Source organism: Mustela nivalis (assembly GCF_964662115.1).
Source record: "Mustela nivalis genome assembly, chromosome: 7".
Taxonomy (NCBI): domain Eukaryota; kingdom Metazoa; phylum Chordata; class Mammalia; order Carnivora; family Mustelidae; genus Mustela; species Mustela nivalis.
The window spans coordinates 3608336-3621991 of record NC_139026.1 but is presented as its reverse complement, the minus strand read 5'-3'; the positions used below and the strand labels follow the sequence as shown (position 1 = coordinate 3621991).

At 45.6% G+C, this 13656-nt stretch overlaps 1 protein-coding gene across 1 annotated transcript in view; it reads left to right on the top strand.

The window, feature by feature from the left end:
• ATXN10 (ataxin 10) overlaps window positions 1-13656 on the top strand; it is a 159685-nt gene that overhangs the window by 108634 nt on the left and 37395 nt on the right. The gene's annotated exons all lie outside the window — the stretch shown is intronic.

Genomic DNA, 13656 nt, shown 5'->3' with positions numbered 1-13656 from the left:
CGGCCTCCTGGCCCCTTCCTATAAATAAAGTTTTATTGTGACACAGCCATGTCTGTTCCTGTAGTATTGTCTGTCTGCGGCTGTTAACATGTTACTTTTCCAACGTGGTTGGGTAGGTGTGACAGACTCCCGAATGGTTTGCAAAGCTTGAACTATTTATTTGCTGGCTCTTTACAGAAAAAGTTTGCTGCTTCCTGATATAATGAGATCAAAAAACAGTGGTTTGGTTCTCGGCTGTGCCACTCAGTAACTGTGCGACCTCGATCATGTCTGTGACTTCATCGTACCTTAACTCTTCCTCTCTGAATGTTGTTGTTCTGTCTGTACAGTGAGTGTTAGGGGCTTGCTGTGTGTCAAGCGCTCTTGTAGGCTGAGCAAGTGCAGCAGGGAAGGAAACACAGTGTGGCTGCTCCTGTGGGGCTGACGTGCCAGTGAAATGTGCTCAGTGAGGATAATAATAGTGCCTACTGCACAGGGAGGGTTTAATGAATTAATACTTGTAAAAACGCATTTAGAACATTCCTGGGCATAGGCGATCATAAGTAGAATACGTACCCTGTGATGTTAGCTATCATTATTATGCTAAGTATAGGGTTGTTAATGTGTGAAAATAGTAGAAACTCAATTCAAGGTTACAACCCTTATAATTCCATGTTTACTGTCCATAAGGTTGTTACTGAAAGAATGAATAACTAGAAGTAATAAGGGGCAATTAGCCTCATCAGGAGAGGGAATGGCTCATAGGAAACCGTGTGTAAGTAAAGTATTGTCTTTGTGTCCTTCTGGCTCAGTCAGATTGCTCTTGGTACAGCGGGCCGTTCAGTTGCAGACCATGAGAGCAGGAAGAGTAGATAGAGGACCTGGTGCCACCAGCCCCTTCCGTATTCGTCTGCGGAACTTGGAGCTGACTCTGTCTAGCATTTAATGCTCGTTCCATATTTTATTTTATTTTTTTAAAGATCTTATTTATTTGACAAAGAAAGACAGCGAGAGAGGGAACACACGCAGGGGACGTTGGAGAGGGAGAAGCAGGCTTCCTGCTGAGCAGGGAGCCTGATGTGGGGCTCTATCCCAGGACCCCAGGATCATGACCTGAGCCCCCCAGGCGCCCTCCTCATTCCATGTTTTAAAATTCTGGTTAGACATCAGAGGCCTTGGACTTCTGAGGTTCTCCAAATCTAGTTAAGAGCAGGGAGAAGGAATACCGAGCAAGTAAGGGTCAGCTGACAGGCTACTACTCGTTGAGGTGATGATCATGCTCCAAGATAGAAGACTAAGCTTTGAAAATACAAGCTCGATACTAGTTTCTTTATATACATTAAATATTAATAATCTAATTAAGTTGGTGTTTGTGCAGAAGGTCCCAGGACCTGAGTATTTTACATGTTGGTACTTGGACAGCAGAGGGAGTAGGGTCGAGTTCATTAGTGAGTGGAACAAACACATAGTGTCAAAGGACCTAGAAGCCCCTGACTTAGGGAAAATAACCTCATTTTGCTCATTTTTTCATTTCTAAAATTAATAAGGAGATTGGACCATGTTTTCCTGGGTCCTTTTTAGAAGCTCTAATTATATAATTTGTGGATTTTTCTCTTTGCCCAGATTTCCCAAAGTAGAGAGATTTGTATTGTTTTTCTCTTCCGCTAGATCTGCCACTTTTTCTTCACATAATGATATGAATTTGGTTCTTCGTGGCTGTGAGTAAAGGATGCATGGTATTAGAGTGACAGGGCCCTTGTCTCCCTGAGATGCTATCAATTTTCCTCATCTTCTTAACCAGGATAATTCCTCTCCTGGCCCTCACCTGTAAGTGGGGTGTCGTTGTGATGGACCACAATTACCTGAGGCACTTTGCAGTTCTGACATTCCGAGATTCCAGAACACGATTCACAAGACTGAAGATGGATGGGAAGGAAGAGGACTGGGTTGTGTTGTTTTGTCTGTTTAAGGTAGACAGGAGGAAAAGCTGTGTGACTGGGAGGCTTCATACATTAGACTTGCCGTTGCGGTGAGCGGCTGTGATTTCAGGTTCCCACTGGGCATCTGTCATTTCTCTGTGTTCTGCTGTATCCTTCTCCTATACCCCTCTCCCTTTGCCAAATGACTGGAGGAAATGTTGATACCTAAAAGTTTATATGATGTAAAATAACCAATTCAGGATTGCTTTGTATAATTATAGATGTGAAAATTAAATCTACAATCCATGGGCTGTGATCTGGCAGAGATTAAATAAAGTTCATATATGCTTTTAGAAAATACAAAGGAAAAACCATTTATACCTTATTTTAAAATGTGTCATTCTTCTGGAACTTTAATTTTTAGGATATTTAGTAATTAGTAATATATCGTGAAAAAAAAAATCACTGGTCGATGAAGAAGTAAGGTGGAAAAATATACTCAAGTGATTTTACCGGGAGCCATTGCCCTTAAAAATACAAGGTTAATATTATCTATGACTTAATATCTGCCATATTCCGAATTCATGGAATTCCAAAGAATTATAAAGTCAGTGAGATATATCACATCAGTAGGAGAAAGGATAAGAACCATGTGATCATTTCAAGAGACACAGAAGTACAACATCCATCCATTCATAATAAAAACCATCAACAAAATAGGTGTGGAGGGAATATACCTTGACATAATAAAGCCCATATATGAAAAACCTGTAGCTAACATCATACTCAGTGAGGAAAAACTGAGAGTTTTCTCTCTAAGGTCAGGAACAAGGCAAGGATGTCCACTCTCACCATTTTTATTCAACATAGTCCTGGAAATCCTAACCATAGGAGTCAGGTAAGAGAAAGAGATGAAAGGGATTCAGATCGGTAAGGACGAGATGAACTTTCACTATTTGCAGATGACATGATACTATATGTAGGAAACCCTGAAGACCACCGGAAAACTGCTAGAGCTGTTGAATGAGTTCAGTAAGGTCACAGGATACAAAATCGATGTACAGAAATCCATTGCATTTCTACATGCTGATAATGAAGCAGCAGAAAAACATTAAGAAAACAATCCCATTTACAGTTGCACCAAAATTGATAAAATACCTAGGAATAAACCTAACCAAAGAGGTGAACGACCTGTAAAACCCTGATGAAAGAAATGGAAAAGGACAGGAAAAAGTGGGAAGACATTCCCTGCTCATGGATTAGAAGAACAAATATTGTTAAAATGCCCATACTATCCAAAGCAGTCTACACACTTAGTGCAATCCCTATCAAAATACCAACAGGATTTTTCACGGAAGGAGAACAAGCAATCCTAAAATTTGAACGGAACCTCAAAACTCCCTAATAGCCAAGAGTCGTGAAAAAGAAAGCAAAGAGGAAGCATCATAATTCGAGAACTTTGAGCTCTATCACAACGCTGTAATAATGGAAACAGTATGGGACCGGCACAAAAATGGACACATTGATCAATGGGACAGAATAGAAAACCCAGAAATAAACCCACAATTATATGGTCAGTTAATCTTCCACAAAGGAGGCAAGAACGTGCAACAGGATAAAGACAGTCTCTTCAACAATTAGTGTTGGGAAAACTGGACGACAACACGGAAAAGAATGAAACTGGACCACTTCCTTGCGCCACACATGAAAATAAACTGAAAATGGAGTAAAGACGTAAATGTGGGACCTGAAACCATAAAAATCCTGGAATAGAGAAAAGGCAGTCATGTCTCTGACGTCAGCCGTAGCAACATTTTTCTAGACGTGTCTCCTGAGGCAAGAGAAACAAAGGCAGAAACAAACTACTGGGACTGCTTCAAAAATAAAAAGCTCCCGCATGGCAAAGGGAACAGAGGTGTTGGGGGAGGGGAGGATATTTGCAAATGACATATCCAGTAAAGGGGTAGGGTCTAAAATATGTAAAGAACTGGTACAGCTCAACACCCAAAAAACAAATAACCTAATTAAAAAATGGGCAGAAGGCACGAACAGACGTTTCTCCAAACAAAGCATTTAGGTGGCCAAAAGGCACATGGAAAAGATGTTCCGCATCACTCATCATCAGGGAAATACAAATCACAGTGAGATATGACCTCACACTTGTCAGAATGGCTCAAGTCAAAAGCACAAGAAACGACAGGTGTCGGTGAAGACATGGAGAAAAAGGAATGCTCGTGCACTGTTGTTGGGAATGCATGCTGGTGCAGCTATTGTGGAGAACAGTGGGGAGGGTCCTCAGAAAGTGAAAAATAGAGCTGCCCTATGATCCAGCAATAAAAATATAAAGATACTAATTCAGAGGTCTACAGGCACCCTGATGTTTCTTTCAGCCTTATCTACACTAGTCAAATTATGGAAGCAGCCCAAGTGTCTACTGATAGATGAACGGATAAAGAAGATGTGGTGTAGATCTACGACAGAATACTATTCAGCTCTAAAAAAGAAAGAAATCTTGCCATTTTCAACAGCAAGGATGGGGCTAGAGAGTATTATGCTTAGCAAAATAAGTCAGAGGAAGACAGATGCCATAGGATTTCATTCACATGTGGAATTTAAGGGAAAAACCCCAAATGAACGAAGGAGAAAAGAGAGAGACAACTTAAGAAACAGACCGTGAAGTGTAGAGAACAAACTGATGGTTACCAGAGGGCAGGTGGGAAGGGGGGATGGAGGAAATCAGTGATGGGAGTTAAGGATACGCTTTTCACAACGAGTGCCGAGTAACGTATAGAATTTTCGAATCACTACATCATTCACCTGAATCTAATCTTATGCTGCATGTTAAGTATATTGGGATCAGAACAAGAAACTTAATGAAACAAAAAAGAGGTTATCCATCTCATAGGATTGTTAAGAGGATTCATGGGATCATAGCTGTGAGCTCTAAATGTATGGCACTATCAAAATTCGGGCTGTTATCATTTTTAAAATGAGGAATTCTAAAGATAAAAGGGAAGAGTGTATAATCTTCAGCGGCCGATTGTTGGCTGTGTTTGCAGTGTATGGTCTGAAGATAGCAGAGTGTGAATCCATGCACCCTTACTGCCCATTCTGGAGGGCGGCTCATGGCCAAAGGCTTTACGTAGTGTGGTGGTTAGGAGCTCTGGTTCTAGAATCGGGCAGCTGGAGGTCCAAACCCTGGCCCTGCTGTGGACTCAGAGTGAACCTGTGTGAGCTTCCTTCCTCTGCAGGAAATGGGACGGAAGCCTCAGAGGCTTCTTGGGAGGCTCGGGCTGGACCATGTGACATGAACACTGAGCCTTGGTGAGTCGCAGCCATGCTTATTTTTATGTGCACATGTGCAGCCCAGTCTTCTCAAAATCCAAACCTGGAGGAGACTTCCTCTTTTACCTCCTAATGGAAGTTCTTGCACCTTGAAGACACCTGTACTGGGAATCGAACCTCCGGTTCCGGATCCCGGTGGCCTAGATGCCTTTCTCTCTGTTCCTCTCACTGAGCACAGCTAGAATCCCTGAACCTCAGATGTGAACAAACACAGGAGCCTTCTGAAAGCGGGGAGAAGAAGACAGGCTGCCTCCGCTCCTCGGGGCTCCAGGAGAGGCCAAGGGTACATTCCCTGGGTTTTCCTTTTGCCTCTGGTGTCTCAGATTGGGTGTTAGAGAAGGGGTCAGTCCAGAAACACCAAGAGAAATTGCTCTTTCTTGCCAAAGGACCAAGAGAGGGGCACTTCTGCAAGGCAAACTTTCAGTGATAATTGCCCTGTTCAGGCAGACACTGTAGAAGAACATGCAGCCCCGCCCTCATCAGCAAAGGCTAGGTGGGGAGCCTACACTTCTCCCTTCGCCTGGATGGAAGGAGGTGCCTGTGCCCCCACTGGCGGAGTCTGAGAAGACTAGAATGGGGAGCTGAGACTTAATCCCTGCTTAGCAGTGACAGTTGTCCTTCCTCCCCTGCCCAGCTGTGCTGTTGGTAGAGGCCACGGGGGGCCCCGGAACGCCACCCTGTTCAGGAACCAGAGACATAGAGCAGTAAGGAGGCAGGCCCCCAGCGCCCCGCCACACCTTTACTGTCAGGACAGACCCAGCGATGGGAAGCCCGGACTTGGACCCCCCGCATGGTAGTAACAGATGCTGCCCCTCGCCATCACCCCCTTGCCGTCATGGCGTTAAGAGGAGGCCGCTAACATGGGGACATCTGCTCAAGATTCATGGTCTCATAACATCACACCTGGAATGTTTGCAGTACAAGTAAAAATCACACGTTAATGCCAAGAGCCAGGCAGATCTCAACCTGAATGAGAAGAGGCGATCGAGATACCACACCTCGAGGACACAGATGCTGAATTATCTGGCAAGGGTTGTAAAGCAGCATTCATAAAAGTGCTTCAGTGAGCAGTTAGCAACTTGAAGCAAAGGAAGAAATAGGACCTCTCCGCCAAGAAACAGGAGATGTAAAGAAAAGCCAAATGAAAATTTTCGGAATGAGAAATATAGTAACCCAAAATAAAATGTAAAAACCCAACGGGTGGGCTTGGAGCACCATGGAGACGACAGAGGAGAAAATCCAGGAACTTGAGGATAAAATGAAAATGATCCAGTCTGAACAACAGAAAGAAATAGATGAGGGGGAAAAAAAAACTCTTGGAGCCTCAGGGACATGTAGGGTTCTAATATATGGTCTAAGATCTCGTCATCAGAGTCCCAGAAGGAGAGAAGAAAGGATAGGACTGAAAACAGGATCAAAGGAACCATTACCCAGTTTTGACAAAAAGCCTACAGATTCAGAAGGGTCGAGACTGGGTCATGTTACCTTCCGTTAGCTTGTGGGTAGTAAGCGACCCACCTCTCTGGAAATGTTCATGATCTCATCATCCCATCTGTCCTATTAAAACAAGAAAGGATCTTGCTTTCAGTCTTCTATTACTCATGAGTAAGACCTCCTTGCCTTATCTTAGTCTAGGTTGTTACATCAACCAGCATTTTCAACAACAGCATGATAAGACAGTTTTGTGTTAAATAATTTGTTTTCCTAAACCAGCAATTACCTGGGTATGTACCCTAGAAATGATGTCTTATGTCCACCAGGAGTCATGTGCGTGAATGTTCTTGGCAGTCTGACTCATAAGAGTCCCACTCTGGAGAAAGCAAGTGTCCACCGCCAGTAGAATGGGTAGGGGTACAGCATGGTATGTGCATACTGTAGAGTAGTACACAGTCTTGAGAAAGGACGAACTCCTGTGACCCATAGCAATATGTTTAGCGAAGAAAACGCACACGAGAGTGCAGACTATGTGGCTCCATTGACCCAAATTCCAGAACAGCCAAAAGTAATGTAAGATGGTAGAGGGTAGAGTCCTAGTTGCTATATGGGGTTATCAACTGCTCGGGGACTCAGGGAGCTTCTGGGTGCTGGAATGTTCTTTGTCTTGATCTGAGTAATAGTTGCACATGCATGTGCATATATAAAACATCTACAAGCTGTACACTTCAGTTTTATACACATTACTGTAGGAAAATACATTTTTAAATTAAAATATGTGTGCGTTCAGGGTGCCTGGGTGGCTCGTGGGTTAAGCCTCTGCCTTCAGCTCAGGTCATGATCCCAGGGTCCTGGGATCGAGTCACGTATCGGGCTCTCTGCTCAGCAGGGAGCCTGCTTCCTCCTCTCTCTCTGCCTGCCTCTCTGCTGACTTGTGATCTCTGTCTGTCAAATAAATAAAATCTTAAAAAAAAAAAAATATGTGTGTGTATGTTCTGAAAGAGATCTCTACACAGTGTCTTCCGTTGCCTTCAGGATAAAAAGTAAAACATACAAGCTAGGCCTTCAAGGCCTCTCTGGCCCCACACGGGCTCCTTTTCTGCGTCCCTTTGGTGCGATGTGCTCCTTCCGATGTGAATGACATGTCGCTCTCGTCTCTGGGGCCTTCCTCGCTCCCTCATCCCCACCCCCGCCCCAACTGGGGTAAGAGCAGTAAACGTGCCTCTTTTCACCCATTGGCCCCCATAGCGCAGAATAGCTTTATTTTCAAGTTTTGTCTGATGAGTGGGTAGTTGTAAGGTATCCGCAAACAATCAATCCAGGGAAAGAACCCCAAAGTTGGTGCACTGATGTTCCTACCATACTGGTGGCAAGTTTCTCAGCGGGTCCTTCTTTCTTTCCTGTATTTATTTTTTTTAACACCAGGGGCAAGTGGATAATTCGTTTCCAGGGCTGTATTTATTAGTGGCAGGGAGCTCGTCGTGTTCCAGCGAGCCGTTGAGATTCTGTCCACGGGTTAAAAATTAAAGACTGAATGTGTTCCGGACCGATTTCTGTTTGTTCAGGCGCTGAAGGGTGACCCCATGGACGGTGTGGTGGGCTGGGAATCACAGCCCAGGAAGCAGAGGTGGAATGCATATTTTTAAAAACTTGTTCTATGGGTTATTTCTGTTCTAAACATAGCTGTGTGTGATAGTGCAGACGTCCCAGCATGACTTTTCCCGAGCTGCTTTGTTTTCTCTGCCACTGACACGGTTTACCAATCCCTTTCTGGTCTTACTGCTTTCTCAAGTCATACCTTGTGGTGCTTTAAGGAGGCCGTTGAGTGTAGTGGAGCTTTAAGTCACGTGCACTCGAGAATGTCCGAGATCAGTTCACGTCTTGATTCATACTTTCCCCTATTTCTGCTTGAAAGCAGAGGTCTTTCATTTAGTTGCCCAGCTGCTACGCTGGTCAGCTTTTGACGTTTCGTTGCTGAAACAGTCTTCAAGAAATGCCTGTAGTGGCAAAAGAACCCTGTGCCTAAGCTTCTTTCCTTGTAATTCTGCTAGTTTAACATTCTTTGCAAAGAATGCAACAAAAATGCCTTAAGTAGAAGGGCAAATAAAGAAGATTATATTACTATCTGCCATTTTATTGAACACTTTCTGGAAGGCAGGTATTGTGCAAGACGTTCCCTTGTCTCACCCCCACAGGTAAGTGACACCCCATGCTCTGGGAATCGAGCTTTCTGCCTGGTTTTCAGAGGAGCCCAGGGTGACTCAGCTGAGTTTCTGTGGCTCACCCCTTCCTGTGTAGAAGTGGAGAACCTGGTGTCAGGAACAGTGTCCAGAAGGGGTCTGCTTGGCAGCCTCTGGACCCCATCGTCGTCCATTTCTCCCCCCACCAGACACTTGAATATGCTTTGCATTCCAAAGCAGTTGATAATACCTCCCATTCATCCTGCCCTGAAGTTTCTGGAAGCACATACATCCTGTGGCCAGGGGACGACTTTACCATGTGCAGTCTGTTCCCTTCGCACCTAAAAATGACTACTGTTCTGATCCCAGGGACCTGGGATCGAGCCTCGCCTCGGGCTCTCTGCTCGGCAAGGAGCCTGCTTCCCTTCTTCTCGCTCTCTGCCTGCTTCTCTGCCTACTTGTGATCTCTGTCTGTCAAATAAATAAATAAAATTTTTTAAAAAAATGACTACTGTTCTTTGCAGCCTTGTTAGTAGAATGCAGTAAGCTGCTGTAAACCTGGCTCATTTCCTTCACTCTTCGTAAACAGATTGTGTCTGCTGGGTGAAGAATTCTGAGAAACTCGTACTCGCTTCGGATGCAGAGGTTGGCTAGCAAGAAGTCAGTTGTTAACCTTCTTGGAATTCGGTAGTTGAACGTAAAAAATAGTTTTATTAATCACATTGTCCTTTGTACTTGGGAGTACTTTAAGCGTCTCAGTGTTGCTCTTCCTGAAACACTTCTTTGTTTTTCCATGAGCCCTGTCCGAACATTGCTGTGTCGCCCTGTGGAATTGGAAGACTTGTCTTCTGTCTGACTTCTCTGCTTTCTGAATGGGCCCGGCTGAATGGGCCCGGCCCGTAGCCCAGCCCGGCTTCCTTTCCTCGTGCTCTTCTTTCCCAGCATGCTCCGCTCTGCACTGTCTTGGTCAAGCTTGCCCGTGGGGTACAGTCTCTGAAGGACTCTTGGTCGCTCAGGGCCCACGCCATGGCTCTGCCGTTGCTGCCGTCTACCCATTGTCAGTGTTCACGCGACGCTCTGCGGTGGCCTGGTCCCCTATGGAACGCTGGGTTAAGCCTTGTCCCGTGGACACGGTCCTTCTTAGGTGTACGTTTGCTCACCCGTTGCAAGTCCTGTGGGTTCTTCCCAAGTCAGGTTCCAGAACCCACTCTGCGTGTTTCAGCTGGTCTGCAAAACTTCACTAGCACAGGCCTTGACCTCCTACAGCCTTTGCTTCTCAAAACTTTGCTGTACAAAACTTAGGTGGAAAAATGCTCGGCCTTTCTAACAACAATAACAACAATAATAAAAAGAGTGACGCTAGAAAGTAAAAATGTTTTCTGTTGAAGAAAAACAACTTTGGAAAAAATTGCTCCGTGTCAGTGAGGATAAAGTGACGTCAAGGATGAGGGTGCTCTGAAGTGGCAAGTCCCTCTGGGGGCGCAGTTCGGCGAGGTGTGTCAGAGAGATCTGGAGATGATGGTGTTTTTCCTTGGGTAGTTTTTCCTTGGGAAACTTCTCCAAAGGAGATCATCAGTGATGTCATTAAAAATATTGATACATGGATGTTTGTTACATTGTTGGTAAAAGCTTAGAAATTACTCAAGTGTCCTCAGCAGGGAAGGTGAAATAAATTATGGCAGATTGTCCTAATGGAATGGCATGCAGCATTCTAAAAATCACATTTTCAAACCATTTTTATTATGTGGAAAGACACAGAATAGCATCTACAGAAAGATGATCTTTGTTTTTAAACATACATGCCTGTAATACCTACGGATTGAACAAAAGGGTCTGGAACTACATGGACACGTTCATGGGTGGGCTCTGTCCCCACCTCAGGGGGGAGGCCTGACCCCTAACGGAAGGGATCAGATCCTCACATGTCAGCCGGGGTTAGGGTGAGATTTCAGGGTGGTGATGGCGAGCGGGGATGAACTCGACTTCTCACTGGCACTGAAGCTGACCTTCTTCGTTCTGTCCTCTTGCTTGTTTCCTCCTTGCTTTGTTTGCCCTCAAGCAGAGAGGGACAGAGGGGCTCAGGGCCTGGGGAGCCCACTGGTTACTTCACCTCCACCGTCCAGCCTCCACTTCCGGGACTGGCTTTTTTTTTTTTTTTTTTTTAACCTTGGGCACACGGTAGACTTACTGAACGCAAACCAATTTTCTCGACATTGGATTTCCCATCGAGTTTGCCTCTGCTCCTCTCAAGGACAAGACTGGCACAGCAGCAGTTGGTTGGAATTAAAATATTTTTTATTCAATTTAATAAAATATATTTTATTATTAAATATATGTGCATATATAATATTCCTATAATGTCAACAAAGGAAGAAATTTACAGCCCACATGATTCGGTTTAGAAATCACCTTCTAAAAAGTCACCCTGGGGCGCCTGGGTGGCTCAGTGGGTTAAGCCGCTGCCTTCGGCTCAGGTCATGATCTCAGGGTCCTGGGATCGAGTCCCGCATCGGGCTCTCTGCTCAGCAGGGAGCCTGCTTCCTCCTAGCTCTCTCTCTACCTGCCTCTCTGCCTACTTGTGATCTCTCTCTGTCAAATAAATAAAATTAAAAAAAAAAATAAAAAATAAAAAGTCACCCTGAAAAATGACCGCTGGGCAAATAATCTGATGGTCACTGTGGCTTTTAAAGAAAATCTTATCCCTGTGGATTTTTGATTATTGATTATCACCTTCCAGGAAAAAAGTTGATATTTCTTACAAATTAGTCCATGAGAAAGTGCTTACATTTCCCTGCAGTATCCGGTATTGGACTGTTCAAACCTTTTGATGAAACCGTATTTGACGACGATGCCGAAGCTGTAGAAGGAGCATGGATACCCCAGTCTGAGAACCCCTAAGTGTGTGAATGCTTTAGGACTCGGTCCTGAGCCCTTCACTGTCTGCAGCCACCTCCCCTGGGAGGCCCCTCGTCCTGGGGCTTTAAAGACCATCGGTCTGTGTACAGATGACCCTGTGTCCCTCTCGAGCCCAGACCTGTTCCCTGGTCTCACACCCTCCATAAAACAAATACAGAGGACGTAACTGCTGGTGTTTGCTTGGAGGTCTCTGAGCTCCTCTGTCTCTCATTACATGAAACCAGTCCTTTCTCTTCACCACCCACAACTCGAGAAGGCAAATCCTTTGGATCTGTCTCCCATCAGCTGCTGCTTTTACCCCCAGTGCCCCTGTCTGCTTTCCACTCACCTGCTGCAGGGAACGCCTCCTGACAGCCCTCCCAGAGCACTCTTCCTCACCCACATCTGTATACGGCAGCCTGCGGTCCTCTTTTCGAAAATCCACATTGGATTATTTCATTCACCTGCATAAAGTCTTCGATCGCTGCTTTTACACTTAGGAAAAAAAAAAGATCCCAGTGATTTCCCTGACCTTCAGGACTATATTCTAGGAAGCTGAATCACCCAGGGGGCTTTTAAAATACATGCATGCACGTAAGTATATATTCCCGGACCATCACCCCCAAGATTCAGGTGAAGCTGATGTGTGGTGGGATCAAGGCATCACTTTTAAAAGCTCCCCAAATGATTTGGATTCACGGGAAGGATCGGGAACCACTGCTGGGTACCAGCGATTTTTAGGATTCAGCAAGCATCATAGTCATCTGAAGGCTCCCTCCACAGCTCCCTGCTGGGCCCAGCCCCAGCGTTTCCATTCTGGGGGCTGGGGATTGGCTTGATTTGCATTCCTTAGAAGGAGCCCAGGTGGTGCTTTGGCTGCCACTCCAGGGACTCTGCTTTAAGAACCTCTAGTCCATGGGCTCTGGCTCCTTCCTTCACTGCCTCAGTCCCCTACTGTGTCACCCCTGCTCCCTGCACAGAGCTGATTTCCTTTCTGTACCCCAGATGTGCTCTGTTCTTTCCACCACCAGGTCTGTACTTCTGGCCTGCTCTTCCTCAGGCGACTTGGGTTCCCGCTAAATCGTGGAGTGCTTGCCCCATTTTCATACTTGGGTCTTTGTTCAAAGATCACCATTTTGTAGAAGAGTATTATGTGGCCACTGTGTTTGAAAGAGAGCCTCCCTATCACTGTCTAGTTGGTCATCCTGTTTATTCCCTGTGTAGGAATTGTCATGGTCTGTAACGTGTTTTTATTTGTTTCCCGATTGCTTGCTCATGCGTCCTTTTGAATGCGTCCTGCACTCCCCCGAGCTAAGCCACACGAGCACCTGGACTCTGTTGCCTGTCTGCTTGTGGGTGTGTGCGTGGGGTCGGTCAGCAGAGCTGCTTCACCTGCTTCACGTCCATGTATGTTTTCAGCAACTCGTTACTAAGGGCAAAGCACGAGATGCAGGAATGAAGGAAGCACGCGTCATGTGGGTGAAGACCCCACAGTCCCATGAAAGGGTCAGACAGACAAACGCGTATGGACCACGGACTTCGTAGACCAGCCTCGCTTGTCGATGGCCACTGCCCTGGGAAGGAGCTCGAGGAGACCCGGAGGGAAGGACCTGGAGAGGCCATCAGATGTTACATTCATCCAGCTGTCTCTGCAGTGTAAGGAGGGCAGATGTCTGCCGCCTCAGCATTGTTTTCTGGGTTTTGTTGTTCTGCTGAGGTATTGGACCACAGGTGCGTCCCTCCTTCTTCAGAGGGAAGGTCCGTTGTCAGGACCATTCTGCTCTGACCTTTGTCATGAGGACACTTGCTTTTTCCACCAGCCGTGCTCCCTTCTTTCTCCTGGACCACTGGTGGAGGGCCGAGATTTTGCCCCCAGAAGACTCTTAAGTGGGTCACACCAACCC